Source organism: Lepus europaeus, chromosome 14 (assembly GCF_033115175.1).
Source record: "Lepus europaeus isolate LE1 chromosome 14, mLepTim1.pri, whole genome shotgun sequence".
NCBI lineage: Eukaryota > Metazoa > Chordata > Mammalia > Lagomorpha > Leporidae > Lepus > Lepus europaeus.
The window spans coordinates 79838379-79852559 of NC_084840.1; positions in this window are offsets into that span (position 1 = coordinate 79838379).

The window sequence follows — 14181 nt, forward strand, 5'->3', positions numbered from 1 at the left end:
TTGACGTTCATGTGAACATTGAGCTCCCCAGGACAGATCATATGTAATTCACCAGAAAATGAGTATTTTTAATCATGTAACAGGTGAATTAAAGGCGAACTCACCCAAATCACCAGCTTCATCCTTTGATTTTACACATCTCCAGAATGTCACCAAGATCCTCCTGGGTCTGTGTGCTGCGGATATTGAGATAGTGCCACACAATATTTTGAGTTTTAGGCTCTAGAACATTCACTTTCAATTGTGGTAACCAGTAACAACATTAACTACAAAATTCTCCTTGGGGGTAGGCCCAATGCTATAGCTATTTTCTTATAAATACTTTTAACAGCACATTAAAATTGAGAAAGAAAACAAGAGAAAATCATGATTATGTCTTTTAAAATCAGATTTACTTTCCAAGTTTCTGTTGCTATGGCAACAAAAGTGGTAGTCTTGTAATTCATCAAAAATGTATTTCATTCATACCATACTTATGTTTCAGGACTATTAGTGAAAATGAAATGAGTTCAAGCATTCACACCTAATGTAGTGCACAAAGAACTACATGATAATTTGCTACAGCACCAGCAGTTGGCAGAATGGGCATTTGCATTAGTAGTGGGCTAGTGGTGGGCAATGACCATGCTCATCACCATGGCCTAACACTTCTAGTGACAATGAGGTGGATTTAATGATCTGTTCATTTGGGATGCCCCTGAGCACTAGGGTTTTCTGAGGTCATGGCTCTTGGACTGAGCTGTAAGACTCTGGGTTTGAGGTTACCTAAGTCCATTGAAGTAAATAATGATTAGTCTCTCTATGTTCCACAATAATAATGTTGAATCCATTTTAGTGTATAATTGATGCTATTCTCCTGCTATTGAAATTAATGTGAACCAGATGCCCAGACTTAATATTTCCAGTGTTTGCTACATTCAGCCTTGTGTTCACCATATTCACTCTCTGCCTTGAGAATTTTAGTTGAAATAAGTAAATTGCTTTATTACCCCTTCAGCATTTGAATTCCTACTTGACGACATTTAACATCTGATAACTGCATAAAAAGATATAGAAGCATTAAATCTAACTCTTAAATTGATATTATGTCATCATTGAGCCATCAATTCCATATCAATTCCATTTGAATCCATGTTCTAGCTATTGCTTGCACTTCTGACCCCTGGAACAAAAAAAAAAAAAAAAAAAAAAGAAAAAGAAAACTCTTCATGACAACTGTCATGAAAGCTTTCTTGTGGTTTGCTTATTTATGTTCAGGTTTCTTTCTTTCTTTTTTTTTTTAACAGTATGTAGCTTTTCTTTTTCTTTTCTTTTCTTTTTTTTTCCTTTCTTTTTTTTTTTTACAGGCAGAGTGGACAGTGAGAGAGAGACAGAGAGAAAGGTCGTCCTTTTCCGTTGGTTCACCCCCCAATGGCTGCTGCGGCCAGTGCACCGCGCTGATCCAAAGCCAGGAGCCAGGTGCTTCTCCTGGTCTCCCATGCAGGTGCAGGGCCCAAGGACTTGGGCCATCCTCCACTGCACTACCAGGCCACAGCAGAGAGCTAGACTGGAAGATGAGCAACCAGGACAGAATCCAGTGCCCTGACTGGGACTAGAACCTGGGGTGCTGGCACCGCAGGTGGAGGATTAGCCAAGTGAGCTGCAGTGCCAGCCGCTCAGGTTTCTTAATATGCTCTAATTCCATGTTTGATAGCTGTTCTGCTTTTTCCCTCCTTTAATAGACAAAAAAATTCAAATTTCCATCTTGAGTTCAAGTTCTATTTTGATCATTTAACATATGACTTAATTTTTCTGAATCTGGTTGCAAAAATACAGAAAAATGAGCACTAATTTTCAGGTTACTCAGGATTAGAAGAGACAGTACACATAAATGTGTTCTTAGAGTAACTGACGATTGAAGTTGTATAGCATAAAAGCGATCTGTGGTGTGCAATTTTGCTTTAATGCTACCCCATGATAAGATTATCTCCGTACATCCTACCCTACACTACTGCTTTGGGGAGGATGGTGGAGGGAGGAGAAATGGGTGTTCTAAGCACTTCCTTATGTTGCCTCATTTAATCCCCAACATAACCAGTTCTCTAAGAGAGAAACTGTTGTCTCTGCTCTTTTAGATAAGGACGTTGAAACACAGTGAGACTACATAATCTGTGGGCAATCTCAGTGCCAATCATGGAGCAGAGTTGAAAACCTGAGTCGTCCTGTCCCAGGGCGTGTGTTTTCAGTCAGTAACAAAGAGCTGCCCCTGAGAGAATTGTGTATTTATGTTATAGAATTGATTCCGTTTCATGGGATCCCACAGTGTACTTCTGTTATGATAGGCTTACACTCTAAATCAACTATTACACTTTTATGTACTCATCCTGCTTTTTTATTTTTGTTTTTAATTTTCTAAAGATTTATTTATTTATTTGAAAGGCAGAGTTAGAGAGAGAGAGAGACATAGACACAGGGAGATCTTCTATCCACTGGTTCACTCCCCAAATGATTGCAATGGCTGGAGCTAGGCTGGTCTGAAGTCAGGAGCCAGGAGCTTCTTCTGAGTCTCCCAAATGGGTGCAAGGGCCCAAGGAATTGGATCCTCTGCTGCTGCTTTCCCAGGCCATTATCAGGGAACTGGGTGGGAAGTGGAGCAGTCAGGACCTGAACTGGCACTCACATGGGATGCTGGTGTCACAGGTGGATGCCACAGTGCCAGCTCCTGTCTCTGCTTTCTTTAAGTCATTAGAAAGATTGAATCCATGTTTCAATCCAAGTTTGCAGCAATTAATAATTAGATATTAGAAAACCCTTATTGTGATATAAATATCCATTTCTTCCTAAGATTTCATATTCTATTTGACTATACAATATTTTAAAATTAATGAATGGCCAATAATCTCCATAATCTTATTCAATTCTGTAAGAAAAAAACGTTTCACAAAAAAATTAATGAAATGATAAAACAGCTTCTCAGTTACAACCTCCATATGTCTTTGCTTCTCAGATTTAATCCCTGAGCTGCTTCGCAGGGATTTCCCCATGGGCTCCTAGAGCAAATCATCTGGAGTCCTTTGGAATTCTCTCAACTGGTGACTGGGAGATTGGTGTGTGGAGCCTGAGAGTCCAACCCTCCAGCTCTGATGGGGACCACCCTGGCTAACTGGCTCTCTGGCTTCTCCTTTGTGGTCAGATTGTGGCATCCAGGGGCTCTGCCTAAGAAGCTGGCACCACTCGCTTCCCCTTTGATCTCCTTTCTCTGTCTGGAGTCCCCTCCTTGAATGTGAATACTGGGAAAGCAGCCCTCAGGTTGAGGAGAAAGAAGTCCTGAGAAGTGGCAGAGACTTGGAGTGAGTACACTGAAAGAATCCGTACTTTGGATTTGGCTTGTAACACTCCCAGCAAGTTTGACAGTCTTTTAAATGCATTTTTTGATTGACTCTCAAGTACTGTGGAGTCTCTGCATTCAGCTTCCCATTTCTAATATCTGAATTTTGCATTTCTGATCTTTAGACAAATTTGGGATGTAAATTTTTCATAAAGGGTTCACTGAATGGATAAAACTCCCAATAAATGGAGAGTTAGTGTAGCGTTTGTGGCCTTCTGACCTTCTTTTTTTTTTTAAAGATTTATTTATTTCTTTGAAAGTCAGAGTTACACAGAGGAGAAGGAGAGGCAAAGAGAGAGAGATAGGTTTTCCATCCGCTAGTTCACTTCCCAAATGGCTGCAATGGCTGGAGCTGCGCTGATCTGAAGCCAGGAGCCAGCATTTCTTCCCAGTCTCCCCCATGGGTGCAACAGCCCAAGGACTTGGGCCATCTTCCACTGCTTTCCCAAGTCATAGCAGAGAGCTGGACTGGAAGTGGAGCAGCAGGGTCTTGAGCCAGGGTCCATATGGGATGCTGGCACTGCAAGTGGTGGCTTTACCTGCTATGCACACATCTACTGAGACAACCCTAAGTATGAGACACAAGGCTCTCTGATCAAAGAATCCAATAGCAATCTGATACAAAATCAGAAATATCTAATGTATAGAAGTGACTCAAAGAAAATAATTAGAATTATTTCATAATCCAGCTAAAGAGTGACTGAAAGAGTTTATTTATTTCAAGAAAGAAAATAGTATGTTTCTAGATTGACAACTTTATTGGGCAGGGCTCTCCAGAAAAACAGAATGAATGAAAGAAACATTATAGGAACTAGTTTAGGTGGTTGTGGAAGTGATGACTCCTGCCAGACTCCTCAAGCTGGGGAGCCAGTGATGCTGGTCCTGTAGCTCAGTGCAAGTCTAAGGCTCTGAGAAAAGGAGCAACAGCATCTGAGGGCAGGAGATGCAGGTGCCAAAGCAGAGAGAATATGTTCATCCTTTCTCTGCCTTTCTGTTCTATTTGGGCCCTTGACACATTGTATGATGCCACCCACATTGATGAGGATGATCTACCTTTTTCAATCTTCTTATTCACATCTATTCTGGGAACATGCTCAAAAACACACTGAGAAATAGTATTTTACTATCTATCTGGATATCCCTTAACTCAATCAAGTTCACACATCAAATAACCCATCACAACGGAATTAGTTGGAGTTGGATCCATGATGTCTCAGCTAGAAGGAACAGAAGTTACAAATAATATGAGATGTGCAATAGTGGGAATATTTGGGGAACTTCAGGTGCAACTTATATTAGGAAAATTAAGAGCCAAAGACAGAGTTTTCAGGAGTTGACACTGGAAAGGTTGGTATTGGAGCATTAAATGCTGTGACTGTAGTGTTGCTGTGGGTCATTCATGAAGTCCTTTAATTAGATGTCAGACACACTCAGAGTTGTCTTTGGTCAGTTCACTGCAGTTTCTGTGCAGATAACACTCTAGAAGGAGCAAGGGTAGAGGAAAAGTAGACCACTTGGAAGGTATAATGAAGAAATTAGATGGTCTTATGGAAAGACAGTTGGGTAGGGAACAAGAAGGAGATGATGAATTCAAGAGCTATTGAGTAGGTGGATTGAGCAGAACTGGCAACTGCACCTAAGAAAGCTGATGTGACTTGGTTAAGTCAGAGGTGTTCAGTTTAGGAGCCATGTAGATGTTAGCCTGACACATTCAGTCAATACTACAGGGGCAGGTGTTTTGATGGTGGGTGGGGGAAAGGATGACCTTAGTTTCTTGGTTTTGTTGTAGATACTTTGTGAGATGCAGGAAAGAATGTCAAGTGTTTTCACATTCAGGGTTCAAGCATCTAAAGAACAGTTTGCCAAAATGACTTCAAGCTGAAGCTGAAGTGCTGAATAGGGTTCACCTTTTAAACTGGAGGTTAGAGCAGGGTATAGCAACTATCAAGATGGGTGCACAGATTTCCAGCTTTGTTTTACAGTGAAAATAATCATTTTTTTTTCAGTTGCAAGACTACTATAATGTATTTAAGGATTCTACCCAAAAGATTTTATAGTCATTTTTTTATTAAACTTTTATTTAATGAATATAAATTTCCAAAGTACGGCTTATGGGTTACAATGGCTTCCCCATCCCAAAACTTCCCTCCCACCCACAACCCTCCCCTTTCCCGCTCCCTCTCCCCTTCCAATCACATCATGATTCATTTTCAATTCTCTTTATATACAAAAGATCAGTTTAGTATATATTAGGTAAAGATTTCAACAGTTTGCACCCATATAGCAACACAAAGTGAAAAAAAAATACTGTTGGAGTACTAGTTATAGCATTAAATAAGAGTGTGCAGCACATTAAAGGCAGAGATCCTACATAATATTTTTTTTAAAAATTAATTAATTTTCTATGCCATTTCCAATTTAACACCAGGTTTTTTTTTTCATTTCCAATTATCTTTATATACAGAAGATCAATTCAGTATATAATTAGTAAAGATCTCATCAGTTTGTACCCACGCAGAAACACAAAGTGTAAAAATACTGTTTCAGTACTACTTATAGCATCACTGCACATTAGACAACACATTAAGGACAGCTCCCACATGGGATGTAAGTACACAGTGACTCCTGTTGCTGACTTAACAATTTGACACTCCTGTTCATGGCGTCAGTAATCTCCCTAGGCTCTAGTCATGAGTTGCCAGGGCTACGGAGGACTTTAGGATTCACTGACTTTGATCTTATTCCGATAGGGTCACAGTCAAAGTGGAAGTTCTCTCCTCCCTTCAGAGAAAGGTACCTCTTTTTTGATGGCCCCGTTCTTTCCACTGGGATCTCACTCACAGAGATCTTTCACTTAGGTCTTCTTCTTTTTTTCTTTTCCATGGTATCTTGGCTTTCCATGCCTACAATACTCTCATGGGCTCTTCAGCCAGATCCGAATGCCTTAAGGGCTGATTCTGAGGCCAGAGTGTTGTTTAGGACATCTGCCATTCTATGAGTCTGCTGTGTATCCCACTTCCCATGCTGGATCTTTCTCTCCCTTTTTGATTCTATCAGTTAGTATTAGCAGACACTAGTCTTGTTTGTGTGATCCCTTTGTTTTTTGGACCTATCCAAGCCATCAAATGTGAACTGAAATTGATCACTTGGACTAGTGAGATGGCATTGGTACATGCCACCTTGATGGGATTGTATTGGAATCCCCTGGCACATTTCTAACTCCTTCATTTGGGGCAAGACTGATGGTGCATGTCCCAAATTGTGCATCTCCTCCCTCTCTTTTTCCACTCTTAGATTTAACAGGGATCTCTTTTCAGTTAAAATTTAACCACCTAAGAATAATTGTGTGTTAATTACAGGGTTCAACCACTAGTACTAGAACAACAACAACAACAACAAATACTAAAAAGGATAAAGTATTACATTGTACATCTAGAGTCAGGACAAAAGCTGATCAGGTCATTGTTTCTTATAGTGTCCATTTCACTTCAACAGGTTTCCCCTTTGGTGCTCAGTTGTCGCCAATCAGGGAAAACAAATGATATTTTTCTCTTTGGGACTGGCTGAATTCACTCAGCATGATGTTTTCCAGATCCCTCCATCTTGTTGCAAATGACTGGGTTTCATTGTTCCTTACTGCTCTATAGTATTCTATGGAGTACATGTCCCATAATTTCTTTATCCAGTCTACTGTTGATGGGCATTTGGGTTGGTTCCAGGTCTTAGCTATTGTGAATTGAGCTGCAATAAACATTAATGTGCACATGGCTTTTATTGGCCAAATTAATTTCCTTTGGGTAAATTCCAAGGAGTGGGATGGCTGGGTTGTATGGTAGGGTTATGTTCAGGTTTCTGAGGAATCTCCAGACTGACTTCCATAGTGGCTTAACCAGTTTGCATTCCCACCAACAGTGGGTTAGAATCCCTTTTTCCCCACATCCTCTCCAGCATCTATTGTTGGTAGATTTCTGGATTTGAGCCATTCTAACAGGGGTGAGGTGAAACCTCATTGTGGTTTTGATTTGCATTTCCCTGATTGCTAGTGATCTTGAACATTTTTTCATGTGTCTGTTGGCCATTTGGATTTCCTCTTTTAAAAAATGTCTATTGAGGTCCTTGGCCCATCTCTTCAGTGGGTTGTTTGTTCTGTTGTTGTGGATTTTCTTGATTTCTTTGTAGATTCTGGTTATCAACCCTTTATCTGTAGTATCATTTCCAAATATTTTTTCCCATTCTGTCGGTTGCCTCTTCACTTTCCTGACTGTTTCTTTTGAAGTACAGAAACTTCTCAATTTGATGCAATCCCAAATATTAATTTTGGTTTTGACTGCCTGTGCTCCTGGGTTCTTTTCCAAGAAGTCTTTGCCTGTACCTATATCTTGCAGGGTTTCTCCAATGCTCTCTAATAATTTGATGGTTTCGGAGAATAGATTTAAGTCTTTAATCCATGTTGAGTGAATTTTTGTGTAAGGTGAAAGGTAGGGATCTTGCTTCAAGCTTCTGCACATGGAAATCCAATTTTCCTTCACCATTTATTGAATAGACTGTCCTTATTCCAGGGATTAGTTTTGGATCTTTGATCAAATATAAGTTGGCTGTAGATGTTTGGGTTGATTTCTGGTATTTCTATTCTGTTCCATTGGTCTATCCATCTGTTTCTGTACCAGTACCATGCCCTGTAGTATGCCCTGAAATCTGGTATTGTGATGCCTCCGGCTTTGTTTTTGTTGTACAAGATTGCTTTGTCTTTTCGAGGTCTTCTGTGTCTCCATATGAATTTCAGCATTATTTTTTCCAGATCTGAGAAGAATGTCTTTGGTATCTTGATGGGTATTGCATTGAATGTATAAATTGCTTTTGGGAGAATGGACATTTTGATGATATTGATTCTTCCAGTCCATGAGCATGGAAGATTTCTCCATTTTTTGGTATCCTCTTCTATTTCTTTCTTTAAGGTTTTGTAGTTTTCATCATAGAGATCTTTAATGTCCTTGGTTAAGTTTATTCCAAGGTATTTGATTATTTTTGTAGGAATTGTGAATGGGATTGATTTTAGAAGTTCTTCCTCAGCCGTGGCATTGCCTGTGTATACAAAGGCTGTTGATTTTTGTGGATTGATTTTATATCCTGCTACTTTGCCAAACTCTTCGATGAGTTCCAGTAGTCTCTTAGTAGAGTTCTTTGGGTCCCCTAAATAAAGAATCATATCATCTCCAAAGAGGGATAGTTTGAGTTCTTCCTTCCCAATTTGTATCCCTTTAATTTCTTTGTCTTGCCTAATAGCTCTGGCTAAAACTTCCAGAACTATATTGAATAGCAGTGGTGAGAGTGGGCATCCCTGTCTGGTACCAGATCTCAGCGGAAATGCTTCCAACTTTTCCCCATTCAATAGGATGTTGGCCGTGGGTTTTTCATATATTGCTTTGATTGTATTGAGGAATGTTCCTTCCATACCCAGTTTGCTTAGAGTTTTCATCATGAAAGGGTGTTGTATTTTATCAAATGCTTTCTCTGCGTCTAATGAGAGAATCATATGTTTTTTCTTCTGCAGTCTGTTAATGTAGTGTATTACGTTTATTGTTTTGCAGACATTGAACCATCCTTGCATACCAGGGATAAATCCCACTTGGTCTGGGTGGATGATCTTTCTGATGTGTTGTTGCATTCTATTGGCCAGAATTTTATTGAGTATTTTTGCATCTATGTTCATCAGGGATATTGGTCTGTAATTCTCTTTCAATGCTGCATCTTTTTCCGGCTTAGGAATTAAGGTGATGCTGGCTTCATAGAAAGAATTTGGGAGGATTCCCTCTTTTTCGATTGTTCTGAATAGTTTGAGAAGAATTGGAGTTAGTTCTTCTCGAAATGTCTGGTAGAACTCAGCAGTGAATCCATGTCGTCCTGGGGTTTTCTTTGTTGGGAGGGCCTTTATTACTGTTTCAATTTCTGTGTCAGTTATGGGTCTGTTTAGGTTTTCTATATCTTCCTGGCTCAATTTAGGTAGGTTGTATGTGTCCAAGAATCTGTCCATTTCTGATAGATTTCCATGTTTTGCTGGCATACAAGTCCTTGTAGTAATTTCTGTTGATTTTTTTTTATTTCTGTGGTGTCTGTTGTTATGTTTCCTTTTTCATCTCTGATCTTATTGATTTGGGTCTTTTCTTTTTTTAGTTAGTTGGGCCAATGGGGTGTCAATTTTGTTTATTTTTTCAAAAAACCAGCTCCTCGTTTGGCTGATTTTTTGTAATGTTTTTTTTGGAGATAATTTATGTTTTTTTTTTTTTTTTTTTTTTTTTTTTTTTGCTGTGGTGTTTTTTTTTTCTGGTTATACTATGCCTCTAAGTGAGCTGTCTGCTTTGTTGGATCCTTAGGGGCTGTGATGGGTGTGGCCAGAGAGCTATGCTTGATTCTTCAGGTTTAAGGCTGTGCAAAGAGCGACTCTCCCAGATTGCTCACTCCCTTGCTCCTTGCTGGCTCGCTCTCTCTCTCTCTCTCTTTTTTTTTTTTTTTTGACTCTGTTGGGAGTGGAGTTGAGGGTAGTTGAAATCTGGCCTCTGTGAGTATTCGTTTGATCTACCCCTGGGACCACACAAAGAGTTTATGCAGCCCTCAATGTGTTCTCGAGTTTTGCTAAAGTTACTGAGTTTGGCTGCGCTTTACATATGTAAAATCGCGGTGCTCTTTGTTTTGCTTGGTGAGTGAAGGGAGAGGCCTCTGTTCCCCCATCCTCCCAATGTCTCCGGTTTCTGAGGTCTTTGTCTTACCCTCCTCCGTTGGTTCCCCCGCTGGTGAGATTCTGTGGCTCTGGCTTGTCTCCCGCCGCTCAGCTCGTCTTGGTTGGTTTTCCACGTGGTGGGCTCCCTGTAAGTCCTCTGTGTCACATCCACTAGATCCAGAAGCGTTTCCTCTGCAGTTTTTTTTTCTTGAGTCTTTTCCTGTGGCTACAGTAATTCCACTTTTATGAAACTTTATTTTCCCAAACTAAGGCGCACATCCTCACTATCCGCCATCTTGGCTCCGCCCCCCTATAGTCATTTTTAAAAACAGCAAGGTCAAGGGACTTGTAAGTTGTCCATGTATTACAGTGCAAGGCATTGACCTTAAAGTGTGGGCTCATGTTTCTTACTCTGCTGAGACATCAGAGCACCTCAATTTAACAAACACATCGATAAATATACATTGATTACTGTTGTGCATTGAGTATTGCAGCAATTCAAAGAAATGTCAGATGCTGTGGCTGCTCTCAGTGGATGAATAATGTAATTTGTGTGATAACATGTACATATAAAAATCTAAGTAGCATTATAAGCTATATGTGTTTACTCAGGAATTAAATGGGGAGCAAGAGTTGCTATTCCAGAGCTTGGAAAGAAACCTAGGATGAAATTCACCTGGGTTTTGAAAAAACATTGCTATCTGTTAGAATAGCAGCAATTTAAAACCATAGTTCTCATCTTATTACAATTTATTTTAAAATGTCATTGTTCATAATCGCTTGGCTTTGAATCAATCTGTCAAACAATGGAACATTTCTATGAGGCATTATGGCATTCTATAAGACTGTCTATGGAATGAACTGAAACTATTTATTTCCTCCTGTAGGAGCCACACCTCCTACAGTAAGTGCCTAGGATCCCTGCGCAAACCCTGAGGGATGTTGTGTTCTTCTTAACAGTAAAAAGGACTGAGGTTAGTTGAAACAGTAACATGTCCAGAGATGTTTGGAGGAGGAGGAAAATCTCAGATTAGAAAGTAATAAACCAGGAAGAAACAAACCACAGCAGGACACCACCTACCTTGCATTCATCCAAAGACACTCATACATATTCGGGAACCACTGTTTTTCCCTCTCTTCTTTACTCCTTTCTTCTTCCCTTCCTCTACCCCTCCCCCTTCTTTCTGTCTTCCATTAGTCAAATAGTGTGACAGGGGAAAGTGCATGACATACAAATCATTATCCAAGTAACTAATGACAACTGTGATAAATGCTCTGAAGAAACACAGGATGGTCAGATTTCACATTACAGAAGGTGTACACCTTCCCAGGGAGGTCAAGGAGCTGATTCCACAAAGAGTGACACTTAATTAGGAACCCGAACGGCAGGTAGCAGGTAACTATGAAAAAAGCAGGAAAAAAGTAATAATAACAGCACAAGGAAAACATCTGAAAGAAAAAGTGCTTAATGCATGGAAGAAATAAAAACAAAAACAACAAAACAAAACAAAACAAAACAAAACAAAACCTACTGAGGTTGATTAAACCAGAAAACAAAGGGGAGAGTCATCACAGAGACTGAAAGGGCTGGAATTCATGAACTCTTGTGGATTCACGCACATGGTTGGTAACGGCAATGGGACAGATGATAGGGACAAGGAGTCAGACACAAAAGTGAAAGCAAACACAGTGATCGTGTAGGAAACTGAGCAGAAGTGGAATTCCTCTGTAACTGATTTTTCTGTGAATCTTGATATCATCCAAATCACCATGAATCCCTGGAGATTCTTCATCATTCTGGCTTGACATACACATCAGATGGCTTGTGACTGCACCTTCAGAGCCGTGGAAAACTCACCAACTGGTTCACCAAGTTCAAATTAAATACAGATAGCTGTGGTTTAAAATGCCTTTTGCCCTTGCCCTTGCTGGCGTGTTCTTTCTCCAGAACTTTCTTTCACCTCTGCCCTCCCCTGCAGGCCTGCCCCACCCACAAATGAATAAATAAAAACCAACCAGGCACACACACAAATCCACACCTTCTCTCCAACCAGAGGCCTCCCGACTCCATACCCCACTGCTCTGTGGCATCTTTCTGATGCTCCATCCCCAGCCAGATTCTGCTTTGTTCAGGAACCTTGGCAAGGGTTCTTGTGAGGAAGATCATATCATGAGATTTCTTTTTTTTTTTCTTTTATTTTTTTTTTTTTGCAAAGAGGAAATGAGACGTTAGTAGACACAGGCTGAGTGGCCCTGGAGATACAGGTCACAGCACTAGGATAGCTAGGAAGCCTAACAACAGTCGTGTGTCCTCCTTCCATGGCTGCCTGTCCATCTTTTGTTTTCATGCCTGCAGACTCTTGAGGGCCCAGAAGTGTGATCATCAGTTAAGGGTAAGAAAGACAGAAAGGTGACCACATTTCCCGAGGAAGCTCAGCCTGTTACAAGATCGCACGGCAGGAGTGACTGTGTGGCCCCCAAGATCCCTCTTGTGCAACCTGTAGGTCCGTCCAGCGTTCTCTCTTCAATTGAAAGTTGAGCCTGTGGGGGAATGTTTGCACATTGACTTTTTTTTCTAGCACCCAGTTTTAGGCACTGTGCCACCAACCTTGGAGCCCTAGCACTGAAGATGAATGTGATGCTGGGGTCTTTAGGGTCACCTCCACTGTGCAATTGGCCAGGGAAAGATCTGGAATCCTAGGTGAGTATCTCAGCTTTTCTCTTCAACAGACAAAGTTATTCTAAGCAAACCCCTCCCTCTAAATTTTCACTGATGAGGGAATAGTAAAGAATGCTCAAACCTGGTTTCACTTTGAAATGGGCCTTCCTGGAGGCACACCATTGTGGTGTGGGGGTAAAGCTTCCTCATGCAACGCTGGCATCCATTAAGTACACTGGTTCATGTCCTGGCTGCTCCATTTCCAATCCAGCTCCCTTCTAATGGCCTGGAAAAAGTAGTGGAAGATGGTCCGAGTGCTTGAGCCCCTGCCAACCACATGGGAGACTCAAATGAAGCCCCTGGCTCCTGGCTTCAGCCAAGCCCAGCCCTGACCTTCGTGGTTGCCTGGGGAGAGAAATAGTACATGGAAGATCTCTCTCTGTCTCTGTCTCTCTCTCTGACTTTCAAATAAATAAATAAATCTTAAAAAAAAAGAAATGTGCCTTCCTTTGCTTTATTGTGGGATATATCCAAAATCATCCAATGAAACAATGGCTCTGTCTTGCTTTAAGCTTCCTCAACAATCACTTTATCCTCATCCCCAGAAAGTTACTCACTAGCTCTTGTCCAGAGTGTATTTTGTCTCTCTTCTGAGGGGTGGGAGGTATTCAGGTATTTTGACTTATCAAATGTCCTATTGGATTGTCAGTGTATGAGACAAATAATAGTATATGCAGAAACAGGTGAAGGGAAATAAAATGTTTGAAGATTTCCGTAGGTCACTTATTTCAGATGGTATTCAAGTAGGAAAATTATCAAAATAAAAGTGCAGTCACTGGCTGGCATTGTGGCTCAGGGGTTGAGCCACAGCTTAAGACACCAGCATCCTGATTTGATATTGGCGATTTGAGTCCCAGCTGCTCCACTTGCAATCCAGCTCCCTGCTAGTGTACCTGGAGAAGCAGCAGAAGATCGCTTGACAGCCTAGGTTGCTGCCAGCTATGTGGGAGATGCACATGGAGTTCTAAGCTTCAGATTTTTGCTTGGCCTGGCCTTGACTGTTGAGCTCATTTAGGGAATGAACTAGATAATGGAAGATTGTTCTCTCCTTATTTCTCCTTCCCTCTCTGTAACCCTGCCTTTCAAATAAATAAATCTCTATTTTTTAAAGATTCATTTACTTATTCATAAATCACAATTAGAAAGAGAGAGAGATAGAGACAGAGAAAGATCTTTCATCTGTTGGCTCACTCCCCAAATTACTCCATCAGGCAGAGCTGGGCCGGGCCAAAGCCAGGAGCCAGGAGCTTCACTCAGGTCTCCCATGTGGATACAGGGACCCAGGTACCTGGGCCATCCTCTACGGCTTTCCCAGGAGCACTGTCAGAGAGCTGGATCAGAAGGGGAGCAGCCGGCACTCAAACCGGAACCCACATGGGA